Raw genomic sequence first — 10,606 nt, forward strand, 5'->3', positions numbered from 1 at the left:
GGCCTTTACTCACTTATGTTTCAATCACTGTGACATGAACGAGGTGAAATAGGGTGCCCTTTACTGTTCAAAAAGAAGAAGAAAAAATATTACAGAATAAAAGGTAAGGCATGCTGATGTTAGTAGGTTACTTGTCTTTCTTGTTGGCATGGGGAAGTATCATCATCTGGGTTCAGCCAGTTGACAACAGAGTGTTGTGTCACTCTATGCTCTGCACAGTCAAAGAAAATCAAGGGGCACACCTGAACACTGAGGGTGTTGACACACCTGATAGTCCAATAAATCTGGTTCAATTGGGGACAAAAATTGCAACATTTGCAACATTTTCAGCTGCTGCGGTTGGCCTTCATGTTACCCCGTGTCAAACGATCCAAACCTGTTCACCTCCTCACCTGTGGTGGCGCTGCGCCAAGAACCACTGAAGGAAATTACTCAAAAACCTCAGACGAACGGAGCAGTTTTCTTCTTCACAAAATAAAATTAAAAAAATGGCGTGGTGTCAGGTTTTAGCAGTTACAAGATTTCACTTTTGTCTCTGGTAAAGATCACGAGCCATTTCTCCTGTTAGTCCGAACTGAACGTCACTGATGCTGGACAAATCTCACTATTCTGCGCCCTGATACGCACAACCACGACGTATAACAACAACCACGATGGACTATAATGAGGATTAAGTTGTTGATATGCTGCTCCTGTCGAACAACAACTTCAAATGTGTAAGCTATGCTCCACCGTTGGCCTCCATGTTTACTTCCACAAACACTGAGCACTTCTTTTTATGGCGGCTGGCAGAACACTGACGCTATTGCGCCCTCTACTGCGCATGCAGGACACTCTCAGGTCCTTTGCCCATTCAGACTGCAGAACACATGCAGGTCGCATGTGTGTGTGAACGGTCCCGGCAAAAAAAATCTGATTTGACAAAATTTCGGAACTGGGTCATTTAAGTCTGCAGTGTGAACGCAGCCATAGATTACCTGCACTTATTTTAGAATTATAGTCTGCCTATAATTATAGTTTGGCAATGGCAGCAAAGGAAGTGAACGAACCTATTCAGTTCACGTTGGAACGCTTCCAAACATTGAGGATTTAAAATCGGAGCTAGACGAACGCCCAAGACATTTTATTGCTGGTGTAGATGTCTTGGTTCTAGTCCCCACAGGACGGCTTACAACAAGCCCGATTTTGGGAAAGCTTCATCGAGCTGGCATGTTTTATACATTGTATTCAAATGTTACCGACCCTCTTTATGAAGCAAAGCTTAGAACAAGGGGAAGGTTTCTACCAGGTTAAAAGAAGAAAGAAGACAAGCTTCACTTTCAAAACTAGAATGTCTCTTACCAGAATTCTTGCTGTTGTATATTGGATCAGGTGATCCAGTCATATCCTTCTAAATTCACTGAACGTATTCCCTTTCCAGCTGCGTCAAAGTCTTCCTCTCAGTATGCAGCCAAGAACCGTACCTACCTTTCCCTCTTTTGACTTGCTCTTGTTTCACCGTCCTCAGCACTGTTGAGGATTGCATTGCACGTGTTTAATGAGAAAGTCATCATGCATTTTAATTAGGTGCAGAGCTTTTGGGGGAGGCGTCTGAGACAGCTCAAGTTCTCCAGAGAAACCCATGCGACAAATCCTGTTAGAACTTTGCACGGCGTAAAAGCCGAAGCATTAACTGGATTATCGCCAGCTGCCAACTGGAAGCGTGTCGTGCGACACTACAGGTGGAAGATCCGTCTTCAGCTTTAGAACAACACACACAGAGGTACTCCTCTGAGTGGACGCGGCTGTTACCACAGAAACAGTCAACGGATGTAAAAATGTACAGATTTCAAACCGCAAAAAAAGAGCAGAAAACACTGAAGGGACCGGTGGTGCTTTCTTATTAAACATGACCACGAAGGTCAGCAACACTTAATCACAGTTAGGCCTGATGAATCCTGGCTGTCAAGGCAGGTGAAAAGGTGGAAATGTAAGTAATTACTTTTCCTGATCAGCCGGTTTGACACAAAGTCGGTCCTAATTAAAGACGATGAAACGGAGAATCAAACCCTTCATAAACTGTTGGGCTGATCACATTAGCTACAGATTTACAATGCATTGAGGGACAACTTGACTTTTAAAACTGCCAGTACTGACTGCGGTGAAATGCTTGAACATTGGGTTCAGTTGATGGAGGAAACATAAACTCAAACTTTACCAGAACTTACTTTGCATTTCCCCTCGGTATATTTCTCAACAAGTCCGCTTCTGGGCTAAATTTCTTCTTTCCAGTGCTCCCTACAGAAGATATAATTCTTATTTAGTCCGAGCCTCTGGTTCAGTCTCAGGAATAATGTAGAAAAGATTACAATACGTGGTGGGTTAAATAGTCTCCTCAAATCACAGTCTTTAACGCTATTCAACAGCTCGGCTCAACAGAGGACAAAATGAGCTTCAGACGATCATTGACGACGCACGCTGCCTCACTTGCACTTATGAAACAAATCCTGATGGAGTGTTCTTGTAGCAGCAGACGAATGTTATGGATGACAGGCCAAATGTTTTTGTTGGCAGGCATGGAGGCTGGTAAATGAAGAGATTGATTAGTGTTTGGTGACACAGCGCCCGGGTGAGCGGCTCATGTCGACCCAGCAGAGTGGAGAGCGGGGAATTAAATGCAGACTGATGTGCCGCACAATGAGATGTTAAGCCATAGCCACTTAGTGGTAAATGTAAGACATGAAAAGGTTCGGTATTATAGAGCAGTCAGGAGCCATTACTGTAATTGTGCTTTGTTTGACACATTTAAATGGGAACTAAGTATGACCTGCCGGTGAATCTGCTTCTGCACAGGCGATCGATGTCAGGAGATTTATGACTGGGAATTGGAAAATATTTTAGTGCTAAAGTACGACGGCAAATTAGCGTCACTGTACATATAAAAAAAAAAGAGAGAGGGAAGTACATTTCTGCCCCCCAAAATTGAAATTTTGAGATTAATCTTGAACATTTTCTAGAAATAAACTTGGAAATCTCTGAGTTTTAAAAGTTGATTTTTTTTTTTTTTACTTCTGAAACTCGGGAAATTTCCAAATGTCAAAAAACTTTGACATCTGGAACTCAAAGATTGTTAAGGTTTATTTTTAAAACAATTTCTGAGGTTAAGCTCAACATTTCAGAGTTTTTTTCTGGCAAATTTTCATGTTTTCAAGATCAAAAATTCCATGTTTTTTTTTATTTATTTCTGAAATCAATCTAAAAATTTCAGAGTGTTTTCAGTGGACATGTTCTCCTCCTTGCTACTTGACATTAGATTTAAAATTATTTTGTCATTGTACAAGCACATCGAAATGTAAAAATAGCTATTCTCAAGGGCAGTGCAAAAATAAATAAATAAGTATTTTTAAATAAATAATTGATGTGCTCTTGACTGGGATTTGCCAATCAGTCAATCCAGGAGCGTACTTTTTTTCCTGTCTCTGATTGGCTGTACCCCCAACAATGGAGATAAAAATAAGTGTAGATGTTAGTCTGGGCGCTAGTGCTAAGTTCATATTAAAGCATATTACTGTATATTTGGTGTCTGAAGCATTTTAAAGATGGATTTCAATCCGTGTCATGGCTGATTTTTAATATTACTGTTTTGACATTGTGCTTTATTTCCACCCGCCCCTCACTGAAAGCATCCATCTCACATTCATCTGAACATTTCCCTCCATCTCACTGTTTACATATTCATTACTCTCCAGTGCATTGCTCTGTTTTCTTCGTTCCCCCGACTTCTTGTGCCGACACACATACACACACACACACACGCACACACACACATCCAGCCTCAGCTGGTGCCAACTGGAAAAAGCCCAACTCATCTGCAGGCCTCTTTGTTCAGTAAAGTTGCCACTCTCAAAGCGATTATGTTTCATTACAGTGGAAAGGGGAGAACAGGGTTTCCTGGCGCCTCAGGATCAATAACCCCACATCCTGCTCTGCAGACGCATCCCAAAACACACACACACGCACACACGCAGCCGCTCTCCTGTTGTCTCTTTTTAGTCTACTCATGCTGACTCTCCTCGGAGCTGAAGAATGATTCTTATCGTTTCTAATTTGCCGGTGTGTCTGTTGTTTAATCGTGTCTATTGAGTTCCATCAGCCGGGCTGTCAGCCTGTGATGGAGGCAGCAGAGTGGTGCTGCTGGTTAAAGGGCAAAACGTTGTCATTTATTAAAATCTGCTCTATCAACCTGCTAAGAAAATCAACCTCTTTGGCAAAACCTGCCATATTTACATAATGTACGCATGTTGATTAATTTGCACTGCCACCTTTATTAAGTAAAGGTGGCAATAAAAGTGAATTTTATATATTTTCTAAATAAAATTCATAAAGAAAGAAGCAAAGTATGATCCAAATCAAACAAGGAAACTGAAGATGGAATAGCTAAGACCAAACTGACAAAAATGTAAAGCAAAGAAAAAACCCATAAAACAACCCAAGATCCTGGCAAACATGTGTTACTTGAAAATCGATGAGTGCAGTAACCATTTATTTAGACTTATTTCCCCCCCCACAGTTTTGCTGTTTCCTTCTGTTTATTAGAGGTGTATTTTGTTTTGAATTGGGTTGCATCTCATCTAACTATTCAGTCAATAAAGTTAATTCAGGAGGAACATCTTACTTCCATAAACCTGATCCGTCCTGCTGCTGCTGTCAACAGGACACAAAAAACATCGCTGTAGTTGAATGAACCATTAGACAACTAGTTCTAAAAATCTGGATGCATGGAAGACTCCGGCCGCTATCGGGTTTATTAGGATTTATCTCTCAGACTGCCTCTGGCTAAACTCCAGCAGACAACAAAGACCAGCAAGAAACGGATTCTGTGAATTCCAGCTCACTTTCTCCATCTTGTTGCTTTTTATCTCACCAGACAGGAGATGAATAATTGATCTTGGCGGGGTTTTTTTTTTTTTTTTTTTTCAAATTACAAAAATATGCCTCATTATTGTTAGAATTAGTTTTCATGATAAATGTGTGGGCTTTTATTTAGTTTAGTTGGTTTATTTTTGTCACAGGATGCAACAAACACTATACAGGAGAAACAAAAGGAATCTGTGGCAAAACACCCAAACTGATATTAGCGGATGCTTTTTGAGTAATTCTGCAAAGACTATTTGTTGTGGGTGAAGCGAACAAACAAGGTGGGTTTGTATGTCGAAAACATACAACTCTGGCACACCACACGTTCCTGATCTTTCATTTGAAAGAGTTTAAACGACCCGGTGTCAGTAGCTGAGATTCCGCGACCATATAATCGAATTTGACATTTGAAAAATAAATTTGCTTAATGGAAAAATTGCAACTTTAAAGAAACTTGTTTTTTTTTATATAAAAAGTTTTTGCATTAAGACGAGCTGTGTTTTCTGGCCTTATTGAAATTGGTGCATTTTGCTAAATTGCAATGGAAACACTTTTTTCCAGGATCAGCAACTGGACGCAAACCACGGAGAAGAAGACGACAGGAAGTGGTCGGAGGACGGTGCCGTGGCATGTTATTTTAATGACTTATAGTGTGAACAAAGCTTTAACGTGTGATTTTAATTTAACTTCTTATTTAATGGAAACACCGCAGTTGCAAAATTGTGTTTTTTTTCCGACATTAGCGGAATTTCGACAGTTTTGCTCACATTTCTTCCCACTTGAATTGCTATGCACTCTTTTGTGTTGGTCGATCACAAAACATTCCAATAACATTTTTTGAAAAACTACTGAATTTTGTGGTTGTAAACGTGACAAAATGTACAATTTAGCTGTACGAGGGAAGGGAATTCAAATGCGGAGAGAGGCGTCACTGGAAAAAAGGAAACAAAAGGAAAGTTTGGGTTGTTTTTTTTTTTTTTAAAGGTTGCCGGCCTCCTCAACCCAGAGTGGGAGTTACTTCCACAGGAGACTTTAAGCTTTCTCTGCTTCCCATTCTACTTTTAGAAACTCTGTAAGTCATAGCTAAGCCTTGAATCTCAGAGCAAAGTGCTCTGTTGGGATAACACCGTATTACCAGGTGTTACCTGTGAGAAGGATTTCAAATTTCCACACAGCACAAGGAAGTTTGGAAAAGAAGGATTTTTTTTTTTTTTTAATGTTTGCTGTAGTATCTTGGAACGCATTTATCTTTTGTGGTGGGATGAAAACGCTCTCACTTAAAACTTCACTCACGTGGTTTACAATCGATGTGTGTTGCTCGGCGGTGGAAAGGAGAGGCGACGTTGGAGTCTATCCCAGCAGGTGAGAGGTGAGCTTACAAGCCAGACTGGATGAAAAATAATAATAATAATAAAAGTCAGAAATGTTGAACAAAAACGTGGCAACTTTAAATCCGTACACTCATGCAGCTCTGCTTCATAAGAAATCGCCAGTGGTCCTGTTTTGCTGAGCATTACAAATACACAATCTGTCATGGAGAGTGTGGCCGCTGGACCCATTAAATTAAAGCCAGAGATGAGTTTGAACATATTTCAACAGGTTTAAACTCACAAGCGAGGACTTTGGGAATAAAATTTGTAGAGTAACAGGAGCCTGGAGCAACAGAGGATAACGGGAAAATAACGCGAGGATCCAGCAAGAAGAGAGTGAAAGATAAGAGGCTAATAAAGAAAGAGCCAGTGCTGTAACAACAGACCGGGTCTGATTGGTTAACAGGTTTCAGGTGTAAGAGCATTAGGGGAGGAGAAGGGGAGAGAAAATGAGCCAAAGGGGCGCGTGAGAGTAAACAAACAGGGGAAGTAGGAAAACGACTCTTACTGTGGTTGAGTTTCCGTTACAAATGTAAACACAACGTCGTCAATGTTCCGCTAATGTCGAAAAAACCCCAAAACCAACACAATTTCGCCACTGGGGTTTTTCTATTAAACAGGAAACGCTACTAAAATCGCCCCTAAATAAGTTCGCTGACACGATAAGTCATTACAAAACACCGTCCACCTCCACCGTCATTCTCCAATTACTTCCGGTCGTATTCTTCTTCTTCGTGGTTTGCGCTGCTGCAACATCCGGTTGTTAATCATTACTCATGTAATTTGAAAATAGGTACGGCAAAATAAATAAATAAATAAATAAATAAAAATAAATAAATAAATAAAATCATCCTAGTTTCAAAACTTTTTATTGAAAGACGACCCCCCCCCAATTGGTGTATTTTTATTAAGCAAATTTATGTTCGTAATTTCAATTTGCACAATTTTATGTTTAATGGAAACAGCTAATGACACAAGGCGGAGTAAACAAATTAGGAAAACTAATCTAAGTGTAGCAAAGACGAATTAAATACAAAGAATAAATAACGAGCATAATTAACTAAACCAAGGGCAGACTGAACTAAGTGAAACAGAAAAAGGAAGAACTAATAAAACATACAAAAATATGGGACACACTGGTCAAATGAAACCGTGAAAAAGCACCGGAACATGCGGAGCCTTCTGAAAATTATTAAATATAATTAATTTCCCTTAATGGCAGCAGAAAGAGAATCTTGGTTTGCGTTTTGCAGTAAACACGGGCCCTCGCAGGAACACAGATTTCACTTAGTTTCATCACTTGACCGTAAACGTGTGGAGAGATGCCGAAGCTGGATTAGTATTCATGCGCGGACCATTTCTAGAAACCGGCCTGCTGCACTTCATGGCTCCATAAAGTGTCGTTAATGTCCCGCCTGAATTGCGAGGGGCCGTGGAGAACAAATAGAAAACGGGCGGCTTGTATTGTGCGAAAAATGATTCCATTTATTCAGCAGGGAGATTGCTTCAGCTGTGTTCAGTTCACCAGGTTCAGGTTCTGTCCATACGCCGAATCATACTTTGCTTTGTTTGTTCTCGCTCTGTGGGGCTGAATTCTTACGTTCCGTGAACGTAACGCGGCTGTGAATGGAAAGAGGGAACTGACGAGCCTCGCGCACTTTAAGCGTCTCCTCAATCATTTTTGGCGGGAAGATGCGTCACTGTAGATAAACATCAACGTCCGGTGATGTTGGGAGTTTCCTGGTTTGGTTCCTGTCCACAGAAGAGAGTTCAGCATTATTATAACAACATAATCAAATCAGTCACAATCAAAACGAGCTGTGGCTCATTATAATAAGTCGGAATGAAATAAAAATGATCATTTATATCAGTAATTCAATTCATCTCTATTAATCCTGGAGATTCCAGCTATCGGCTTCCGTTCAGCTGGTCATGAAATAAAAAAAATGTGACCCAATATCGAACTGATAATAAAAATAGTATTATGTTATGGAACTGTCACGGCCAACAAGACGATGATGGGGAAGATCGCTGACTGTCAGTGCAAGTCACAAAACGGCAAGGATAAATAACCTGGCTGTAATGGAAAGCTGAGTGGAAGGACAAAGTGTGGCAGGGGGAGAAAAAAAAAGGTGCGGAAGCAACAGCAACCAACAGGCAACCTTGAGAGGATTGTTAATCAAAGCCCATTCAAGAGCTTAAGGGAGAATCACAAGGCATGAGAGGAAGAACTTCACTGTTTGTGTTTCAGAGTTCTTTTTTTGGGGGAGTAAAATTAAAGTTTGTGTTTTATCTGGTTCCAGAATCTGAAGGAAGAGTGAAGAGAGGCATATAATTCAAGCTGTTTAGGCTCCAGGGTGTAGTTTCCACAGTTAGTGATGATTTGGCTAACCAAATTGCTAAAATAAAATAAAAATAATAATAAAAAATAAAAATGAAGGTTTTGGAGTGGCCTAGTCAAAGTCCAGACGTAAATCTGAGATAAATGTTGTGCCAAACAGGCTCTTTATGCATGCAAACCATCTGAAATGCGTGAATTAAAACAATTCTGATGCCAGTAGGCTTGAATAATTTTGTAAAATAATTCATAGTTAATCATAAAACTGGAATTTGTATTTACTCAGGCTCCCCCTTTTTCTGTTATTCAAATATGTTTGGTGAAACATTAAGATAAGATAAAAGCAAATACAGAAGAAATCTGTTCGCAGCACTGATGTGGTTCAGTGTAGATCATCAGAGCTGCACATCTAAACTTCCACATATTTTTTTCCCCTCATATCTGCGATCAGGCTGGCAACGATTAAATAAATACACAATAGCACAACCAACGCTATTCATCTGAATTTTATTCTGCTGCTACATAAATCCTAAGTAAGTCTTGGTTGGATGTCTTTCCAGCTCAAAAGAAGAGTTGTGCGACTCTTACTTGTTTCTGTTCTTCTTCCTGCGGCTAAATAAAGAGCGGAATCCAAAACCCACAGAGGAGTGTGTGCATGATGATCTCACATACTTACAGAAGAGAAGAGAAGAGAAGAGAAGAGCTGGATAGGACCTCTGGAGTGCTGGTTTCCGGATCATTACCTCCTGCAGCTGGAGTCAAATCCTCATTTTATTTTTTTATTTTTAGCATTTTTGCATTAAAAAAAAAAAAAAGTCCTTCTTTTTCTGGGGTTTGTTTACACCCCATACCTGTACCGGCACTTAACACAGGCCACTACAAGCTGCCCTTTAGCCTGTCAATAAGGGGCTCAATGTCCACTTGTGAGTAATGTAGTGTTTGTTGTTGTTTCTTTATTTATTTATATATTTATTTATTTTCCGAGCACACACCTTGAACAAAGCCCTAAACTGAGCTCCCACTCCAGTGCTGGACTCATCATCAGTAATTGCAGTCGGATTATGAGGCATTGATCTGCACTGACACGTGGGTATGAGGCAGGAATGAAGCGCCACACCACAGTGCAAAAAAATGTAACAACCACCATCTTTGGTTCATCTGTACAATGTGACTAATGGGAGATGACATCACCAAACAGACTGGGATTTAATAGACTGCAATATTACTGCATTTTATTTACCCAAAAAGTTATTTCACACTAGTTTTAACCAATGTTGTGGTCAGGCTAGCTGTTAGCAATGTGTGTTTGGCGCTTTTTACCCTCCTGCGGCCGTAAGAGATGGCGCAAGATTTTTACTCTGTGCACAGTCGAGGTAACGCTCGACAGTTTTCTTCTGTGTTGTTTTGGGAATTGACGGTCTGACTGCGACTTCTGTAGCGCTGGCTTTAAGACAGCGGGAGGGTTTAATGTACAGGTAGTACCTCTATGCACTGATAGGGCGCAGTACTGAGCTCCCGGGGCTGGAGCCAGTTTTGGTGCCCTATTATTCACCAAGGAAAAAATTATTTAACTAAGGCAAATTACAGTATAATTGCTCTTATACATCAGCAAGTATAAACTGACGCATTGTAGATTATAACATAACTCATATGATTTGGGTCTGTAAGTTCCATATAAAGTGCAATATTTGCAAAATACCATTAAAAAGAAAAAGAAAAAAATCTTTGGGGCCCCCCAAAAATTGGAATCTGAGCTGCTGCACCTTTAAGCTTGTTCTAAAGTCAATAAAATACATTTTAATATAACAAAAACCCCAACTCACATACTTCATAACATTTAAAGACACCTTATTGTACATTTAATAGCAACGAATTTGCCTCTGCTTTTGAACTCTGATGCAATATTCATGTCACAAATTTGCTATTTTGGATTTTCAGCAGCTGCCAAATCCCGCCTCCCCCGTCTGTTTCCAGGCAGAGAGTTACAATGGAAGAAGGTCGA

This window comes from Xiphophorus couchianus, chromosome 17, assembly GCF_001444195.1.
Source record: "Xiphophorus couchianus chromosome 17, X_couchianus-1.0, whole genome shotgun sequence".
NCBI lineage: Eukaryota > Metazoa > Chordata > Actinopteri > Cyprinodontiformes > Poeciliidae > Xiphophorus > Xiphophorus couchianus.